Source organism: Arvicola amphibius, chromosome 7, assembly GCF_903992535.2.
Source record: "Arvicola amphibius chromosome 7, mArvAmp1.2, whole genome shotgun sequence".
Lineage (NCBI taxonomy): Eukaryota > Metazoa > Chordata > Mammalia > Rodentia > Cricetidae > Arvicola > Arvicola amphibius.
Genome location: NC_052053.1, coordinates 132410991 through 132424856, shown reverse-complemented (window position 1 = coordinate 132424856; position 13866 = coordinate 132410991). Strand labels below are relative to the sequence as shown.

At 41.0% G+C, this 13866-nt stretch overlaps 1 non-coding gene across 1 annotated transcript; it reads left to right on the top strand.

Moving 5' to 3' along the window:
* The first annotated feature begins 5374 nt into the window (after positions 1–5374).
* On the top strand, positions 5375–5513 carry LOC119820129. The gene has a single exon (XR_005286398.1). It is a non-coding gene; the product is annotated as a small nucleolar RNA SNORA22 (small nucleolar RNA).
* Positions 5514–13866: the final 8353 nt, after the last annotated feature.

Below are 13866 nucleotides of genomic sequence, written 5' to 3'. Positions count from 1 at the left end.
AAACAGAAAAATGCAGCAAGTTCGAGTCATAGTTAAGGAAATTGAAGGATAGGTATTGACATCTGTTAACTAGTGGAGTAGGCAATATTAAATTTAGAACACAGAGAATCATATATCAGTTCATTTCAAAATAATAGACATTACTTGTAAAGTCAGATGGATTAATTTTTCAGTATATCTTTCTGGTCATATTACTTATTAAAGTTCAAGACTACTTTCAGCTCTAGACTATTTCACATATTTTTAATCCAGCATTGAGAAGGTCAAAGCAAGTAGATCTTTGGGTTCAAGGCAGGATAAAGAGAGTTCCAGGAAGCCAGGAGTACATAAAGGAGCCCTGTCTCAAAACAGGAGTGGATGGAGCAGGAACGAGGGGAGAGGTTGAGGGAGGGAAAAAGAGGAGAAGAAGGAGAGGAAACTGAGGTGGGAAACTGAAGTGTAAAATAAATAAAATTTAATTAATAATACCAATAATAAACAATTACATAAAAGTAAAAAAGAAAAGAAACCCTGTCTCAAAATAAATTTTAAAAAATAGAATATCTGACCAATAAAGTAAGGTTTCTCCCAGTCTATAAAGAAATAAACTTATGAAGAACTAATGTGGAATCACTCAGTGGAAGAATACTTGCCTAGCAATGAGATAAGTTACATGTTTGGTCCCTAGCATTCCCAAAGGGGACAAAGTTAATGTCAAGGTGAGGGAAAGACTGAAGGGAGGGCATACTGCTCTGACAGAGGACATACATGTGTTTGGTTCTCAGCACTGACTTCAGACAGCTCGTACCTCCCTGTAACTCTCGCTCCAGGGTGTTCTGATGCCTCTGTCCTCCATGGACACCTGCTACCATATGCATAGACCTCCACACAAACACACACTCATTTTCAGAAAGATAACACTGAAGAAGTTTGCAGCACGTCGTATGGAAACATCTAGGCATTTTTCATCTCTAACCGATGAAGGAATTGGATCTTCTGTTTACTCTTGAACATAAGCCAGGTTGTCAAACTCTACTAAATTCTTTATGATGACGGTGTTCATGAACGTATTTCCTCTCTCCTCTTTATACTTAAAAAGATATATGTGTGTGTGCATAAAATAAAGTTCTCAGTTCTTTCTGTTATAGACCCAGAAAGTGTAGGCTCACACTCATATATGGGTGTCTGTATGTGTATATGTATATTTACACATATGTATGTAAGTATATATACATATATCTATAATTTAAATCAGAAAGAATATCTTTTGTTATACTGTATTAAGCTGTCTCCTAGTAATATTAGTAAATGTTCCTTAAATTATATAAACTGTATCCATTTTACCAAATAGGAAACACACATTCTTTTTTGTGATTCTCCCATTACATACATGCCACATTTTTGAACAAGAGCCAGCTATTATGAGATTATGCACACAAAATATAGGCAGATATAATCCACCAATCTTGATTATTAAAAATGTGGGAGGGAATCAACCAATGGTGGTACACTCCTTTAATTCCAGCACTCTGGAGACAGAGGCAAGTAGATCTCTGTGAGTTTGAGGTCAGCCTGGTCTACAAGAGCTGGTTCCAGGAGAGGCTCCAAAACTACAGCAAAACTCTCTCTTGAAAAACCAAAAAAAAAAAAAGTGGGAGGGTAGAAGAGAATTCTGATGTATTTAAGCAGCTTTGCCCATACATTACAGTCAGTGGAACCCATTGCTCTCCTTAGGTTCACATGCTCTTCACAAAGAAACACAACCACAATATTATTAAGATTTGGGGTTTATTTATTTTCAGTAATGAAGGTGTATTGATGGAGGGAGGGCCTGCTTTTTGTCCCAGCTGCCCGGCTAGCTTACACCCGAAATAATCACACAAAACATTGTATTAATTAAAACACTACTTGCCCATTAGCTCTAGCTTCCTGTTGGCTAACTCTCACATCTTGATTTAACCCATTTCTATTAATCTGTGTTCACCACAAGGTCTGAGAAAGATTCGTCATGTCTGACCTGGCGGCTCCATGGCGGCTCTCTCACTCTGCCTTCTTCCTCCCAGCATTCAGTTCCGTCTCCCCACCTAAGTTCTGCCCTATCACCAGGCCCAAAGCAGTTTCTTTGTTAACTAATGAAAGCAACACAAATACAAAAGGACCTCCTACACCAAAAGTGTTTTCAATTTTCTCAGAAACTAGGTAATTCGGAAGTTTGAAAGACTACTGAGTAAATTATAAAGAAAATAAACAAAAAAATTGCAAGATAGTAATTTGGTTGGCCTGCATACTGTGTGTGTGAATGCCTACTCATAGAGAGTTTGAGCTCTTACAACTTAAATTAACCCATTTTTTTTTATCTACTCTCATCTGTCATGTGGCAGTACCTTCTTTCAGCATGGCATGTTCATCTTGTTTCTCTACCCTTCTTCCCCGACTCAAGTCACACCTTAGCTCCACCTGTTCAGCTATTGGCCAGTCAGCTCTTTTATTAAACAATGAAAGTAACACATATTTTCAGTGTACAATGATAATTCTGCAGCAGACATCAAACTCTTTCCATGTCTTAAGATAAAATAGCTTTCCTGGGGGGGGGGGGTAGTCCTTTTGCAGGTGACTGACCTGCCCAATAGTATTAACTCTTAACAGAATAGACAAAGTCATGCCTGGACCATGGATAGAGTATAGGCTTTTGACCAAAAGTAATAGCTTCCCCTTAATGGGTATGGTGGTTTAAATGTAATTGGCCCCCATAAGCTCATAGAGAGTGGCGGTATTGGGAGGTGTGGTCTTGTTGCAGGATGTGTGTCACTGTGGGGGCAGGCTTAGAGGTCTCTGATTAAGCTTCACCCAGTGTCACAGTTAACTTCCTATTGGCCTTCTGATCAAGATGGTGCACCAAGCCCCCCGTGTCTGTGTTCGGTGCGCTTGAACCCTGTTACTGAGCTACGGGCAAGGGGGCTGGAGGTTAAAATACACAGACACACACACAGACAGAGAGACAACGACACGGGTCATCCTTGAATTCCCCAAGAATGCCCCCTTTATTGTGTTCAGGGGCAGATTATATAGAGATAGCCACGCCTCAGCCAAACCCACCAGAAACCACTCTCCTGCCATCAGGAACTCCTGAAGGTCTCGTGCTCAGAGCAGCTGTAGGCACTCAGATCAGGGGATTACAAGAAATTCAGGATCTGGTGTCTCACTGCTCCCAACATCTGCCCCCTAAATTTTTTATAAAACAGTGTCTGATATTAAGTATTCGGGGGGATGAGGGGTCAGTATCTTCAGGTAACATGTACTTCTGGCACTTCTGTGGCATCTGCCAGGCTAGGCACCGACTGGGCTGAGGCAATGTGCCTTCCACCACAGCCACCTAGCAAAGCTCTGTTCCAGCTGCCTTCTAGCCCCAGCTGCATTCGTTCTGGGTCCAAACTGGTGTATGAAGTGGAGCAGAACTCAGGGAAGCAGGCTTGCTGCTCTGCAACCACTGAAGGGGCCCCACTTAGGGAATTCGAGCGTTGTCAATCTGTCTGGCTACTTCCTGCTGAGCGGGGACGCTGCATTCTTAGGGGTATTTACTGCAATTCACTGCCATTTTCCAGTCACGCTCAGACGCGGGTCGCCGTCCTGCTGTGCTTCTGCACCCTGAGGCCCACACTGGAAGCGGCCTAGCGTTCTTGCCTCGTTGGTCCTCGAGGCAGGTCCTGGGGTTTGCAAGCGTCGCAGCCCCTCAGCACTGGGCCTGGAGTCGCTTGGCCTTGGAGTCGCCGCAACTCACACTCCACTGCAACATTTCAGGAGGTCTCCGGGATTCAAACCACATGAATCTCGAATAAATCTTTAGGCTCTTATCGTCTGTGGAGACAAAAACAGAACCTCCTTTCCAAAACATCAAATTCTTAAGCCCATATTTTAAAGTGAAGATACCTTTCTTAGCAGTTCCTAGAATCAAATGTCTTTCTACAGTCCAGAACACAAAAGACAACACAATCAACATATCATTTATCTGTACACATTTATCTCTTTTTTAAGCTATATACATTCTAGCTTTTCCCAATATATATGTCCACTTCGGCCAGGGACAACCCTGTTCGTTTACCCCTCTTTCTCGGCTGGAGTTCCACTTGCTGCCAAACCGATGGAAGGACGTCAGGATTAACACATATACCCCAATCCACCCTCACCTTCTGAGGGCGACCTCTCAGCATTCCCTAATTCCTGATATCTCAGCTGGGACCTCCAATTGCCCATATCTCAGTGGGGACCTCCAAATGTCGCTCACCGCACCCCCGTGTCTGCATGTCTGCGTTCGGCGCGATTGAACCCTGTTCGCGAGATTCAGGCAAGGGGGCTGGAGGTTAAAATACAGAGACACACACAGACAGAGAGAGAACGACATGGGTCATCCTTGAATTCCCCAAGAATGCCCCCTTTATTGTGTTCAGGGGCAGATTATATAGAGATAGCCACGCCTCAGCCAAACCCACCAGAAACCACTCTCCTGCCATCAGGAACTCCTGAAGGTCTCGTGCTCAGAGCAGCTGTAGGCACTCAGATCAGGGGATTACAAGAAATTCAGGATCTGGGGTCTCACTGCTCCCAACAGTAACCAGCACCATGTCTTCCTGTATGCCATCATGTTCCCTGTCACGATGATAATGGGCTAAACCTCCGAAACTGTAAGATGCCACCTCAGTTAAAAGTTTTCCTTTATAAGAGTTGCCATGGTTATCTGCAGACTCAAAGCTGTAGAACCTCTACAACACAGGGCGCCAACAGGATGTCCAAGAAGAGTCCTAGTGGGGGCCCAGCATTGAATGTGTAGTGGAGACCAGGGATCTCAAACCAGACCAATGACTCTTTGCAATGAACCCTTGCAAGTAGAGATGCATGCCTTGTTGGGTGTCAATGCAGATTCCATGGAGATATTTCTAATTCCTTCTCCCATCTCATTTTTCCCTCATTTTTTCCTTTTGTGATTTGTTTTATTGGGGAGGATCTCAGGAGTAGAGGGTAGATGTGAAGGAGTGAGGAATGAATGGAATCAAGGCACATGATGAGAAAAACACATAGAGTAGAATTTTATTTTAGATTAAAAAGAAAAAAGAGTTGCCATGGTCATAGTGTCTCTTCACAACAGTAGAAACCCTAAGACAATGGACTTTCCATGGCACTAACTCTTGTATAATGACCACTAGCAGTTACAGCTTCCTTTGGCCTTTATCGTAGTCAAGTAGGTTGGTATATACAAAAAAGCATATGAAGGACTTGACAATGAGTCACTTCTAAGGTAAGGTTTAAAAGACTCCATTCTGAGCTCTCTCTTTGGACTCACACAGGGGGGCAAGTGATGCACAGCCTTACAAAGAAACCCACATTCAAAAAGCTGAGATTATTGCACAGTGTACACCCAAGTGTGCTTTTTTCTGTGGTTACCCTGGCCTTGATTCTGTGCTAGAGTAAATCCTCTTCTTTTCCTCTGCAATGAGAGGGTACTGTGTCCTTTTAAATGTGTTCAGAAAATCAGCATATCAAACTTCAAACAAGCAAAAAAAAAAAGCTGAAATTATATGACCAACAGTCAGTAAGAAATTGAGACTTGTCAATTACCATGAGTGAGCTGACTGGACAAGTTCCTAGCCTTAGATGATGACAACCCAAAAGTCTAACGATTTAATTCAGTTTAGGAGAAACAGGGTTTGAAGAAAAGAGAAACAGATTTTACCTTGCCTTGAACATGCTAAGGTCTCTAGTGACCTACATAGATTGTGACAGAATGTCTGTGTTAGGAGTGTTGCCTTAATTAAAGTTTACATTGTTGTGAAGAGACACCATGAACATGCTAACTCTTATTAAGAAAAACTTTTAATTGGTGTTCCTTACAGGTTTAGTGGTTCAGTCCATTATCATCATGGTAGAACCTGATGGCATGCAGGCAGACATGGTTCTGGAGAAGGAGCTGAGATTTCTACATCTTGATTCAAAGGCAACAGGAAGTAAACTAGGCCACTGGGAGTAGCTTGAGCACAGGAGACCTCAAAGCCTACCCCACAGTGACACACTTATTTCAGCAAGGCTATACCTACTCCAACAAAGCCATACCTCCTAATAGTGCCACTCCCTATGGGATGATTTTGTTTCAAACTGGCACAAATATTAATGGACAAAACTTCACCAATTTAGATATGGATGCTTTAATTGGCTTTTTATTTACTATTCACAAACCCAGTAATATCCAAATCTTCTATGTGGAAAAGGACTTCAGTGAGTTGAATCCTATAGGCAACTTTTAGGAGCAGGGAAAGAAAATGAACAAATAAGTGGGCCACTGACAGCAGACTGGTCACTTTCCAATGGGGACACAAAAGACTCATTGCTGGAGAGGTGCTCTAGTGATCTTCTTTATACCTCATGAAATTATATCTTAGAAATAAGCAACATGCAGTTTGGTAAAAGATGGGGGCCTCAGCACAAGCGAGCCCAACGTCTTTTAAGTCCATTGTCTTTTCCATGACAAGGAAACATGACAGATATCTTGGTAGCTCCTCCGAAAGGCATTTTTCTGGTTTATGTCTCTATTCTTACTTTAGGGTTCTGTCTGATGACATATGTTATAGTAATATATGTCAGAGAGGGTGCTTCAGGATTCTTTAGTCAAAGTAATGTGATAATAATGAGTGTAGATTGATTTGAGTTTCTAAAGTTCATACTAACTTGACTCAAAAGTAGATAATTATTAACATTTGTCTTTCCAGTGCAGATAATTTGAAAATCAATAACTTAGAGTATTTTCAACTAGTGATCAGGTACAGAAAGCTTACATAAAATAGACAAAATATTGCTGAGTATGAACCCATCTGCTAAAGATAACAGTAATTATGCCATTGATGATGCTGATAACAAACTGGGTGAATGAATGATGTGTCTTCTTTTTGTGAGACTGAATCATATAACAAATATCCCACATTACATTAGGAAAGAACCATTTATAGCTATTTAATAAATGCCATGACTTTTTCTTCCATTTTAACTAATAACACGTTATTTTTAAGAACCATACAGGGTATGGTGATACATGGCTATAATCTCAGCACTTAGGAGGTGGAGTTAAGAGGAACAGGAGTTCAGGACCAACCTCTATGACATAGGGAATTCAGTGTCAGCTTGGGCTACACCATAAATATCTTTTTTAAGAAATAAAATGAATTTTTAAAAAAAGACGGTTGAAAAAAAACAGGCAGGGGGAGGGAGAGGGAAGGAAGAGGAAGGAGTGAGGAAGGAGGAAAACAGGAGTGGGAGGTAGGAAAGGGGAGGGTTGGGGGAAGGGAGAGGGAGATAGAGCTAAGATGTCCGTAGGAATGGCTAACAATGTGTGCAAGCTCAAAGCATAATATCCATGTTATAACTTGAAAAGTAAATTCCTGAAGCAATGGGATTCCTTCTGGAAGACCATTCTGATAATACTGCCTTCCTTTATGATTCCAAATGGTGCCGGAAGTATCACATGTAAATCTTCTCTCAGGAAAATAAGGCTTCATTTATAAACAGCATTTTTCTAAGTAGACTATGTCGCTCCCAGATGCATATGATAAACCGACGAGCACCGATATTATTTGACACCCTGGCTACAAGGCGTAATTGCAGTCTGCAATCTAAAACTGAACCAAGAACAAAACCCTGAGCTTTATTTAGAGTGTGTCACACAGATACGAGGAAGATTTGCTGCATCCTTTGATGTGCTCACATGAAATGCCTGTAGTCAAACGGCTATTTTTAAACTTGAGAAGAAACTCGGGACAAAAGGAACATTTTAAATATAAAAGGGAATTCGGGAAGATCACAAAGAAGTAAAATCACTATTACAAAGTTCAAAGACACATTGTTCTTCAAATATCAGGACGCTGACTTAAATATCACTGGTGAGCCTTATTCAGTGGAGACTTTCTAGGATTTAAGGAAGTGATAGACACAAGGCCACTCTTTGCCCCCTTTTAGAAACTCCCTCGGTTTGGACCACTATTTTGTTTTACTTTCTTGCAGCCAAGCCTTCTGTTGTGTCAGACTTTTGAACTTAGGAAGGAGATCTTAACTGCAAGATAATTGATGTGTTGTGACAGGCACCAAGTCAGCTAGCCACCAGAGAGATGGAGAGGACTCTAAAGTGTCAATCCTCTGAACAGTAGACAATCTTTCATCTCTGTTAGGGATCAAGAATTGGCCCCGGAATGAATGGGGTCCAGAGCTTTGTTTTCAGAGTGACTGGAAGGCAGGCAGCTTCTTGTGTCAAGGATAGGGCTGCAAACCTTCCATAAGATTGTATGGGCCGATCTCAAGGAAGACTTGCCAAGAGGAGAGATCACCATTGACTGTTAGAATGTACATGGATGGCAACTTGTGTGAAACTCCTTTTCTGCTAGGCAATTCAGTTTATTGGTTTATTTCATCCTTACAGAAATTTTGGAAAATAATCTCTAGGTGCAATTTGCAAATCTGCAAGCTGACTCTTGGAGAGAAGTAATCTGACCTGTACCGGAGCTAAACTTCCTTTCTGCCAATGATTTGTGAATGCTGTCTTTCCATTACTCTGGTGGAGGTGTGGTGTGGTGTGGTGTGGTGTGGTGTGTGTGTGTGTGTGTGTGTGTGTGTGTGTGTGTTTCATTTCCTCCATACTGGCATGCTCAGCAAAGTCATTTATAAGGAATATAAAAATCTTGGAACTGATTTGATCCTATGCTGGTTCCTTCCCTGTCTGACTAGAGTTAGTGAGCTCGCACTAGCACAGGTAAACTGTTTCAGTGGGTGTCCTGATCAAGGTCTTGATCACTTTGCTCACAAGCTCACTCCTTCCCCTCTTCGACTGGACCTTGGGAGTTCAGCCCAGTCAGTGCTCCTCTGTGGGTCCTTGCCTCTGTTTCCATCAGTTGCTGGATGAAGGTTTTATTGTGACATTTAAGATATTCATTAGTATGACTACAAGACAAGCCCAGTTCAGGCTTCCTCTCTTCTATTGCTGACCCTCTGAATGTGGGTGACAGTTGTATGGCTGGGTCAGACTGTGGGGCCACTGGCTTTGGCACCAGGATTTATCCCTACTACTTGTACTGACTCTTTGGAATCCATTCTCTTTGGATAGATACCTTGCTCAGCCTAGATAAAGTAGAGAGGGCCTTGGACCTTCCCCATAGTAATGTGTCTTATCCTCTCTGAGAAGTGGATAGGGGGTAGGGCAGGTAGAGGAAATGGAAAGAGGGAAGGAAGTGGGAACTAGGATTTATATGTAAAATGAAAAAAGACAGTTTGTTTTCTTTTTTAAAAAAAAATTTAAAAAGGCAAAAAAATACTACAAAGTGCTGGGAAGATTAAAAAATCAAGGCACTGCTTTAATGGGGGTTCAAGAACATCTATCACAAGTCTTTTATTTAATAAATAAGAAGTAGAAAGAGGCCCTAGTGCAGCTGAGACTGTGAATCTCTGCTCCAGACTCTTGTCACACATGTCAATACCACAGCTCTGGAAATTCCAGAGAACGCATGTTTCTGCAACAAAAAGAGAAAAGGAGATAAACCTGTCCATTTGGAGAAATACATTAAGCTCTGCTTCACTTCTAAATCATCATTTTATAATTCTTTGAGCAAGGTTTTGTTTCCCAGCTTTGTTGAAGTGAGATTACAAACGATGCATTCATGAATTTTGCTTTCAATATTATAATATTATAATATTATGGTTGAAACTTGGGACTTAATACATATTAGCCAAGTGTCTCCCATTGAAGCATATTCTCAGCCTCTCTCTTCCTCCTCCTCTTCCTCCTCTCCCTTCTTCTTTATTATTTTCAACATTTTATTCATTTATTATTATTATTATTATTATTATTATTATTATCATTATCATTATTATTATCATCATTATTTGAGACAAGGTTTATCTGTGTAGCCCTGATTGTCCTGTAACTAACTTTGTAGATCAGGGTGACTTTGAACTTGGAGATCCACCTTCCTCTGCCTCACAAGTGTTGAGATTAAAGGTGTACGCTATTGGGGAATATTAAAGTATATGATTTTTGTTTATGCTTCCTTTGTTCAGTTCTGTGAAGTTGTGATTCTTTGCCTATCTAAAACACCTGATGGCCCTAATAAAGAACTGAATAGCCAACAGCAAGGCAGGAGCAAGGATAGGCAGGGCTGGCAGGCAAAGGCTATACATAGGAGAAATCTGAAGGAGAGGGAGGAGGAGAGAGGAAACAAGGAGAGGAGGACACTAGAGGCCAGCCACCCAGCCAGCCAAGGATTAAGAAAGAAATAAGGTGTAGTAAGAAGGCCGCTTGTTGGTTCCCGGCTGCTTAGCACTGAAATAATCACACAGAAACTATGTTATTTAAATCACTGCATCTTATTGGCTAACTCTTACATTTTAATTTAACCCATCCATTAATCTGTGTATCACCATATGGCTGTGGCTTACTGGGTAAAGTTCCCAGCATCTGTTTCTGGAAGGCTACATGTCTTCTCTCTGACTCTACCTCCTTTCTCCCGGAATTCCATTTAGTTTTCTCCACCTAGCTCTCTTTCCCTACAGCTATGCTATAGGCCCAAAGCAGTTCCTTTATTTATCAATAAGATACACAGAAGAAAAAGATAAAAGCCTGTAAGCAAAAGGTAGTCAGGATAATTTAAGAAAAGCTGTCAAGAAACAAGCCAAGCTAAGGCTAGGCATTCCTAACTAAGAACAAGCCCCCTCCATGTGAGTTATTTGGGAGCTGGGTGGTGCCCCCCCAACAGATGGAAGTGTAAAACTTCACACAACAGTACAGCACCATGCCTGGCCCAACTTATGAATCAGTCTTTCTAAGTTGCCCAGGGTAGCCTTGAAATTGTGATCTTCCTGCCTCAGTTCCCAAGTATTCAGGATTACAGGTCTGCTAAATGAGATGAAATTAACAGTTTTGATAGATATGTACACTATGAAATGATTGTTACAATCAAACTACACAGCCATTAACTCATACAGCTGTAATACACACATGAATGTATGTATCCCTTCATGTTGGGACCATTTGAAATCTACTGTGAAAATCAAGGACAGCATTGTTTTTCTTGACAGAGTTAACTGTCTATGTAGTCCGACAGGTCTGGAACTCATGCCTGCAATAACAAACTTTTACCTTAGGCAATTTTCTGTGCAGATATCTTCTTAGTTCTCTAATGGACAGTTCTGGATTTTATATTTTCTTGTCTTGTGTGCTTTCAAAACACCATCACCCACACAAGGTTTGGACTGTGTGTCCCTTGTTATTTTGTTGTTGTTGTTGTTTTGTTGTTGTTGTTTTGTTGTTGTTTTCAACTTGACTCAAGCTAAGGTCATTTTCAGGAAGAAGGACATAGCAGGTTAAGATTTCTCTTGTGCATTCAAAAAACAATACAGATATACAGTAAAGACAGATTTAGACAGGAAAGACCTCTAAATGGGTACAGTGTGTTTAAACATATACATAGGCTTGGGAGAGAGTAGAGGAAGAGTATATACAGTCTTAGATTAAAAAATAAAGTTTTAAAATAACAAAGTCCTTAAAAAGTGAATAAAGTAATATAAATTTAAAATGCCATGTTGACTGAGGTTTTCAGTCCCACCAGGTCCCACAGCCATTTAGCCCCCCCCCCACCAAATCACACAGAGGTCTACATTAGTTATAAATTGATTGGCCCATTAGCTCAGGCTTCTTATTAACTAATTCTTATAACTTATATTAGCCCATAATTCTTGTCTGCGTTAGCCATGTGGCTTGGTACCTTTTTTGGTGAGGCAGTCACATCCTCTGAGGCTGGGTCACAACTGAAGACAGAGCTTTCCTCTTCCCAGAATTCTCCTGTTCTCATCGCCCAGCCTCTACTTCCTGCATGGTTGTCCCACCTATACTTCCTGTCTGGCTACTGACCAATCAGTGTTCATTTAAAATATAAGTGATAGGGTACAGATCATTGTCCCACAGCAAGCCATATAAAGATGGGAAATACACAGAGAACCTGGATTCTGCATGCTATTGTGTTTTCTTTGAATGTTTTGGCTGCAGAGACACTGAATTATGAAAACTGCTAGAGTCAACCAACCTATATATTTAGAAATATCTTGACTTCATAATTTAAGTCAAAAGATGTGCTACTTTGGGGCTGGAGAGATGGCTCAGTAGTTAAGAGCATTGCCTGCTCTTCTAAAGGTCCTGAGTTCAATTCCCAGCAACCATATGGTGGCTCACAACCATCTGCAATGAGGTCTGGTGCCCTCTTCTGGCCTTCAGGCATACACACAGACAGAATATTGTATATATAATAAAAAAATAAATATTTTAAAAAAGATGTGCTACTTTATGGGAGAGGCTCAGCTAGTTGCTCCTCCACTGCTTTCTTGATCTATCAGGTTTTTACGTCTCAATATCTGACTTCTGAGTTTTACTCACAATAGGACAGTCCAGGTAAATGCTTGAGTTCTGAGGAATTTATCAGTGGATAGACTGTGACAAACATTAGCACAGAACACAGAGCTCAGAGAAGAGAGTGCAGATCTCTCCAATGCTCTCATGGTGTTCAGAACAAGATCTAGAAAAAATGTTTCAGAAAATGTGTCCCGTACACAGAAACATCTGCCTTTACTCACACTGTCTTCTTTTAAAAGAAACAAAAAATGAGATATGTGATACCATAGATTGTTTGTTTTCTTTGCTATCAGAAGTAAGTCACAAAGATACTTGAAAACATAGACATGCACACACACAGCTAAAATCACGGGTGGCATATTGTAATAGGACATTTCCTGTCCCTACCACCATGTCTCAAATGCCTGGCAGCCACTTCCCATGTAATTGACTCAGAGGCTTAATAATATTTGTAAATTATCAGCCAATAGCTCAGGCTTATTATCAGCTAACTCTTATGCCTAAATTAACCCATATTTCTATTTGTGCTCTGCCATATGACAGTACCTTTATTAGCATGGCACATTCATCTCCTGCTCCCTCTGTGTCTGATTGGTGACTCCTGACTCCTCCCTTTTCCTTCCCATCATCCTTAGTTTGGTTCCCCATATATACCCTACCTGGCTACTGGCTAATCAGCATTTTATTAAAACAATTCGAGTGATAAATCTTTTCAGTGTACAAGAAAATTATTCTACAGCAACACTTCAAAGTCAGTAAGGAGGTGTAAGAGGCAAAGGAAACAAGACAAATAGAAATTACAAAAGTGCAGAAGGGCAAAACTGAGAGCCCATGTCCCTTCCCAAGGAATGTTAGCTTTTTTAAATATCACTGCCTGTTGGTAGTTTCTGCCCCTAAACAAGCTATTTTCTGTAGGTGGAAGTTTTTGTCCCATAGGTCACTTTCAATTAACTGACAGGGAGACTCAATATTAATCATAAATGCTCAGGCAAAAGCTCGGGCTTGTTACTAGGTAGCTTACATGTTAAATTGTACCATAGTTCTTATCTATGCTTTGCCAAGAGCTTGGTCCCTCTTCTCAGTATGGCATGTTTCTCTTGTTTCTTCTGTGTCTGCTTGATACTCGCGAGACTCCACCCTTCTACCCAGTATTCTCAGTTTGGTTATCCTATCTAACCTTATCCTGTCGGGCTATTGGCCAGTCAGCTTCTTTCTTAAACCACTCTCAGTGATATATATTCATATATATTCGTGCAGTGTAAAGGACTATTCCACAATTTTCCTTTGCAATACAACACAATCAGGAATTCTCACCTGTTAACTTGCAAACCTGAGACAAAAGGCTGAGGTACCTAGTTAACACATCAAAGAAACCTGGCGTCCAGGTTCTTCTAGCATCCCTCAGTCCCTACCTGTTACTGAGTGGCTGTCACACCCTACCCTCTACCCTAAACTCCCCA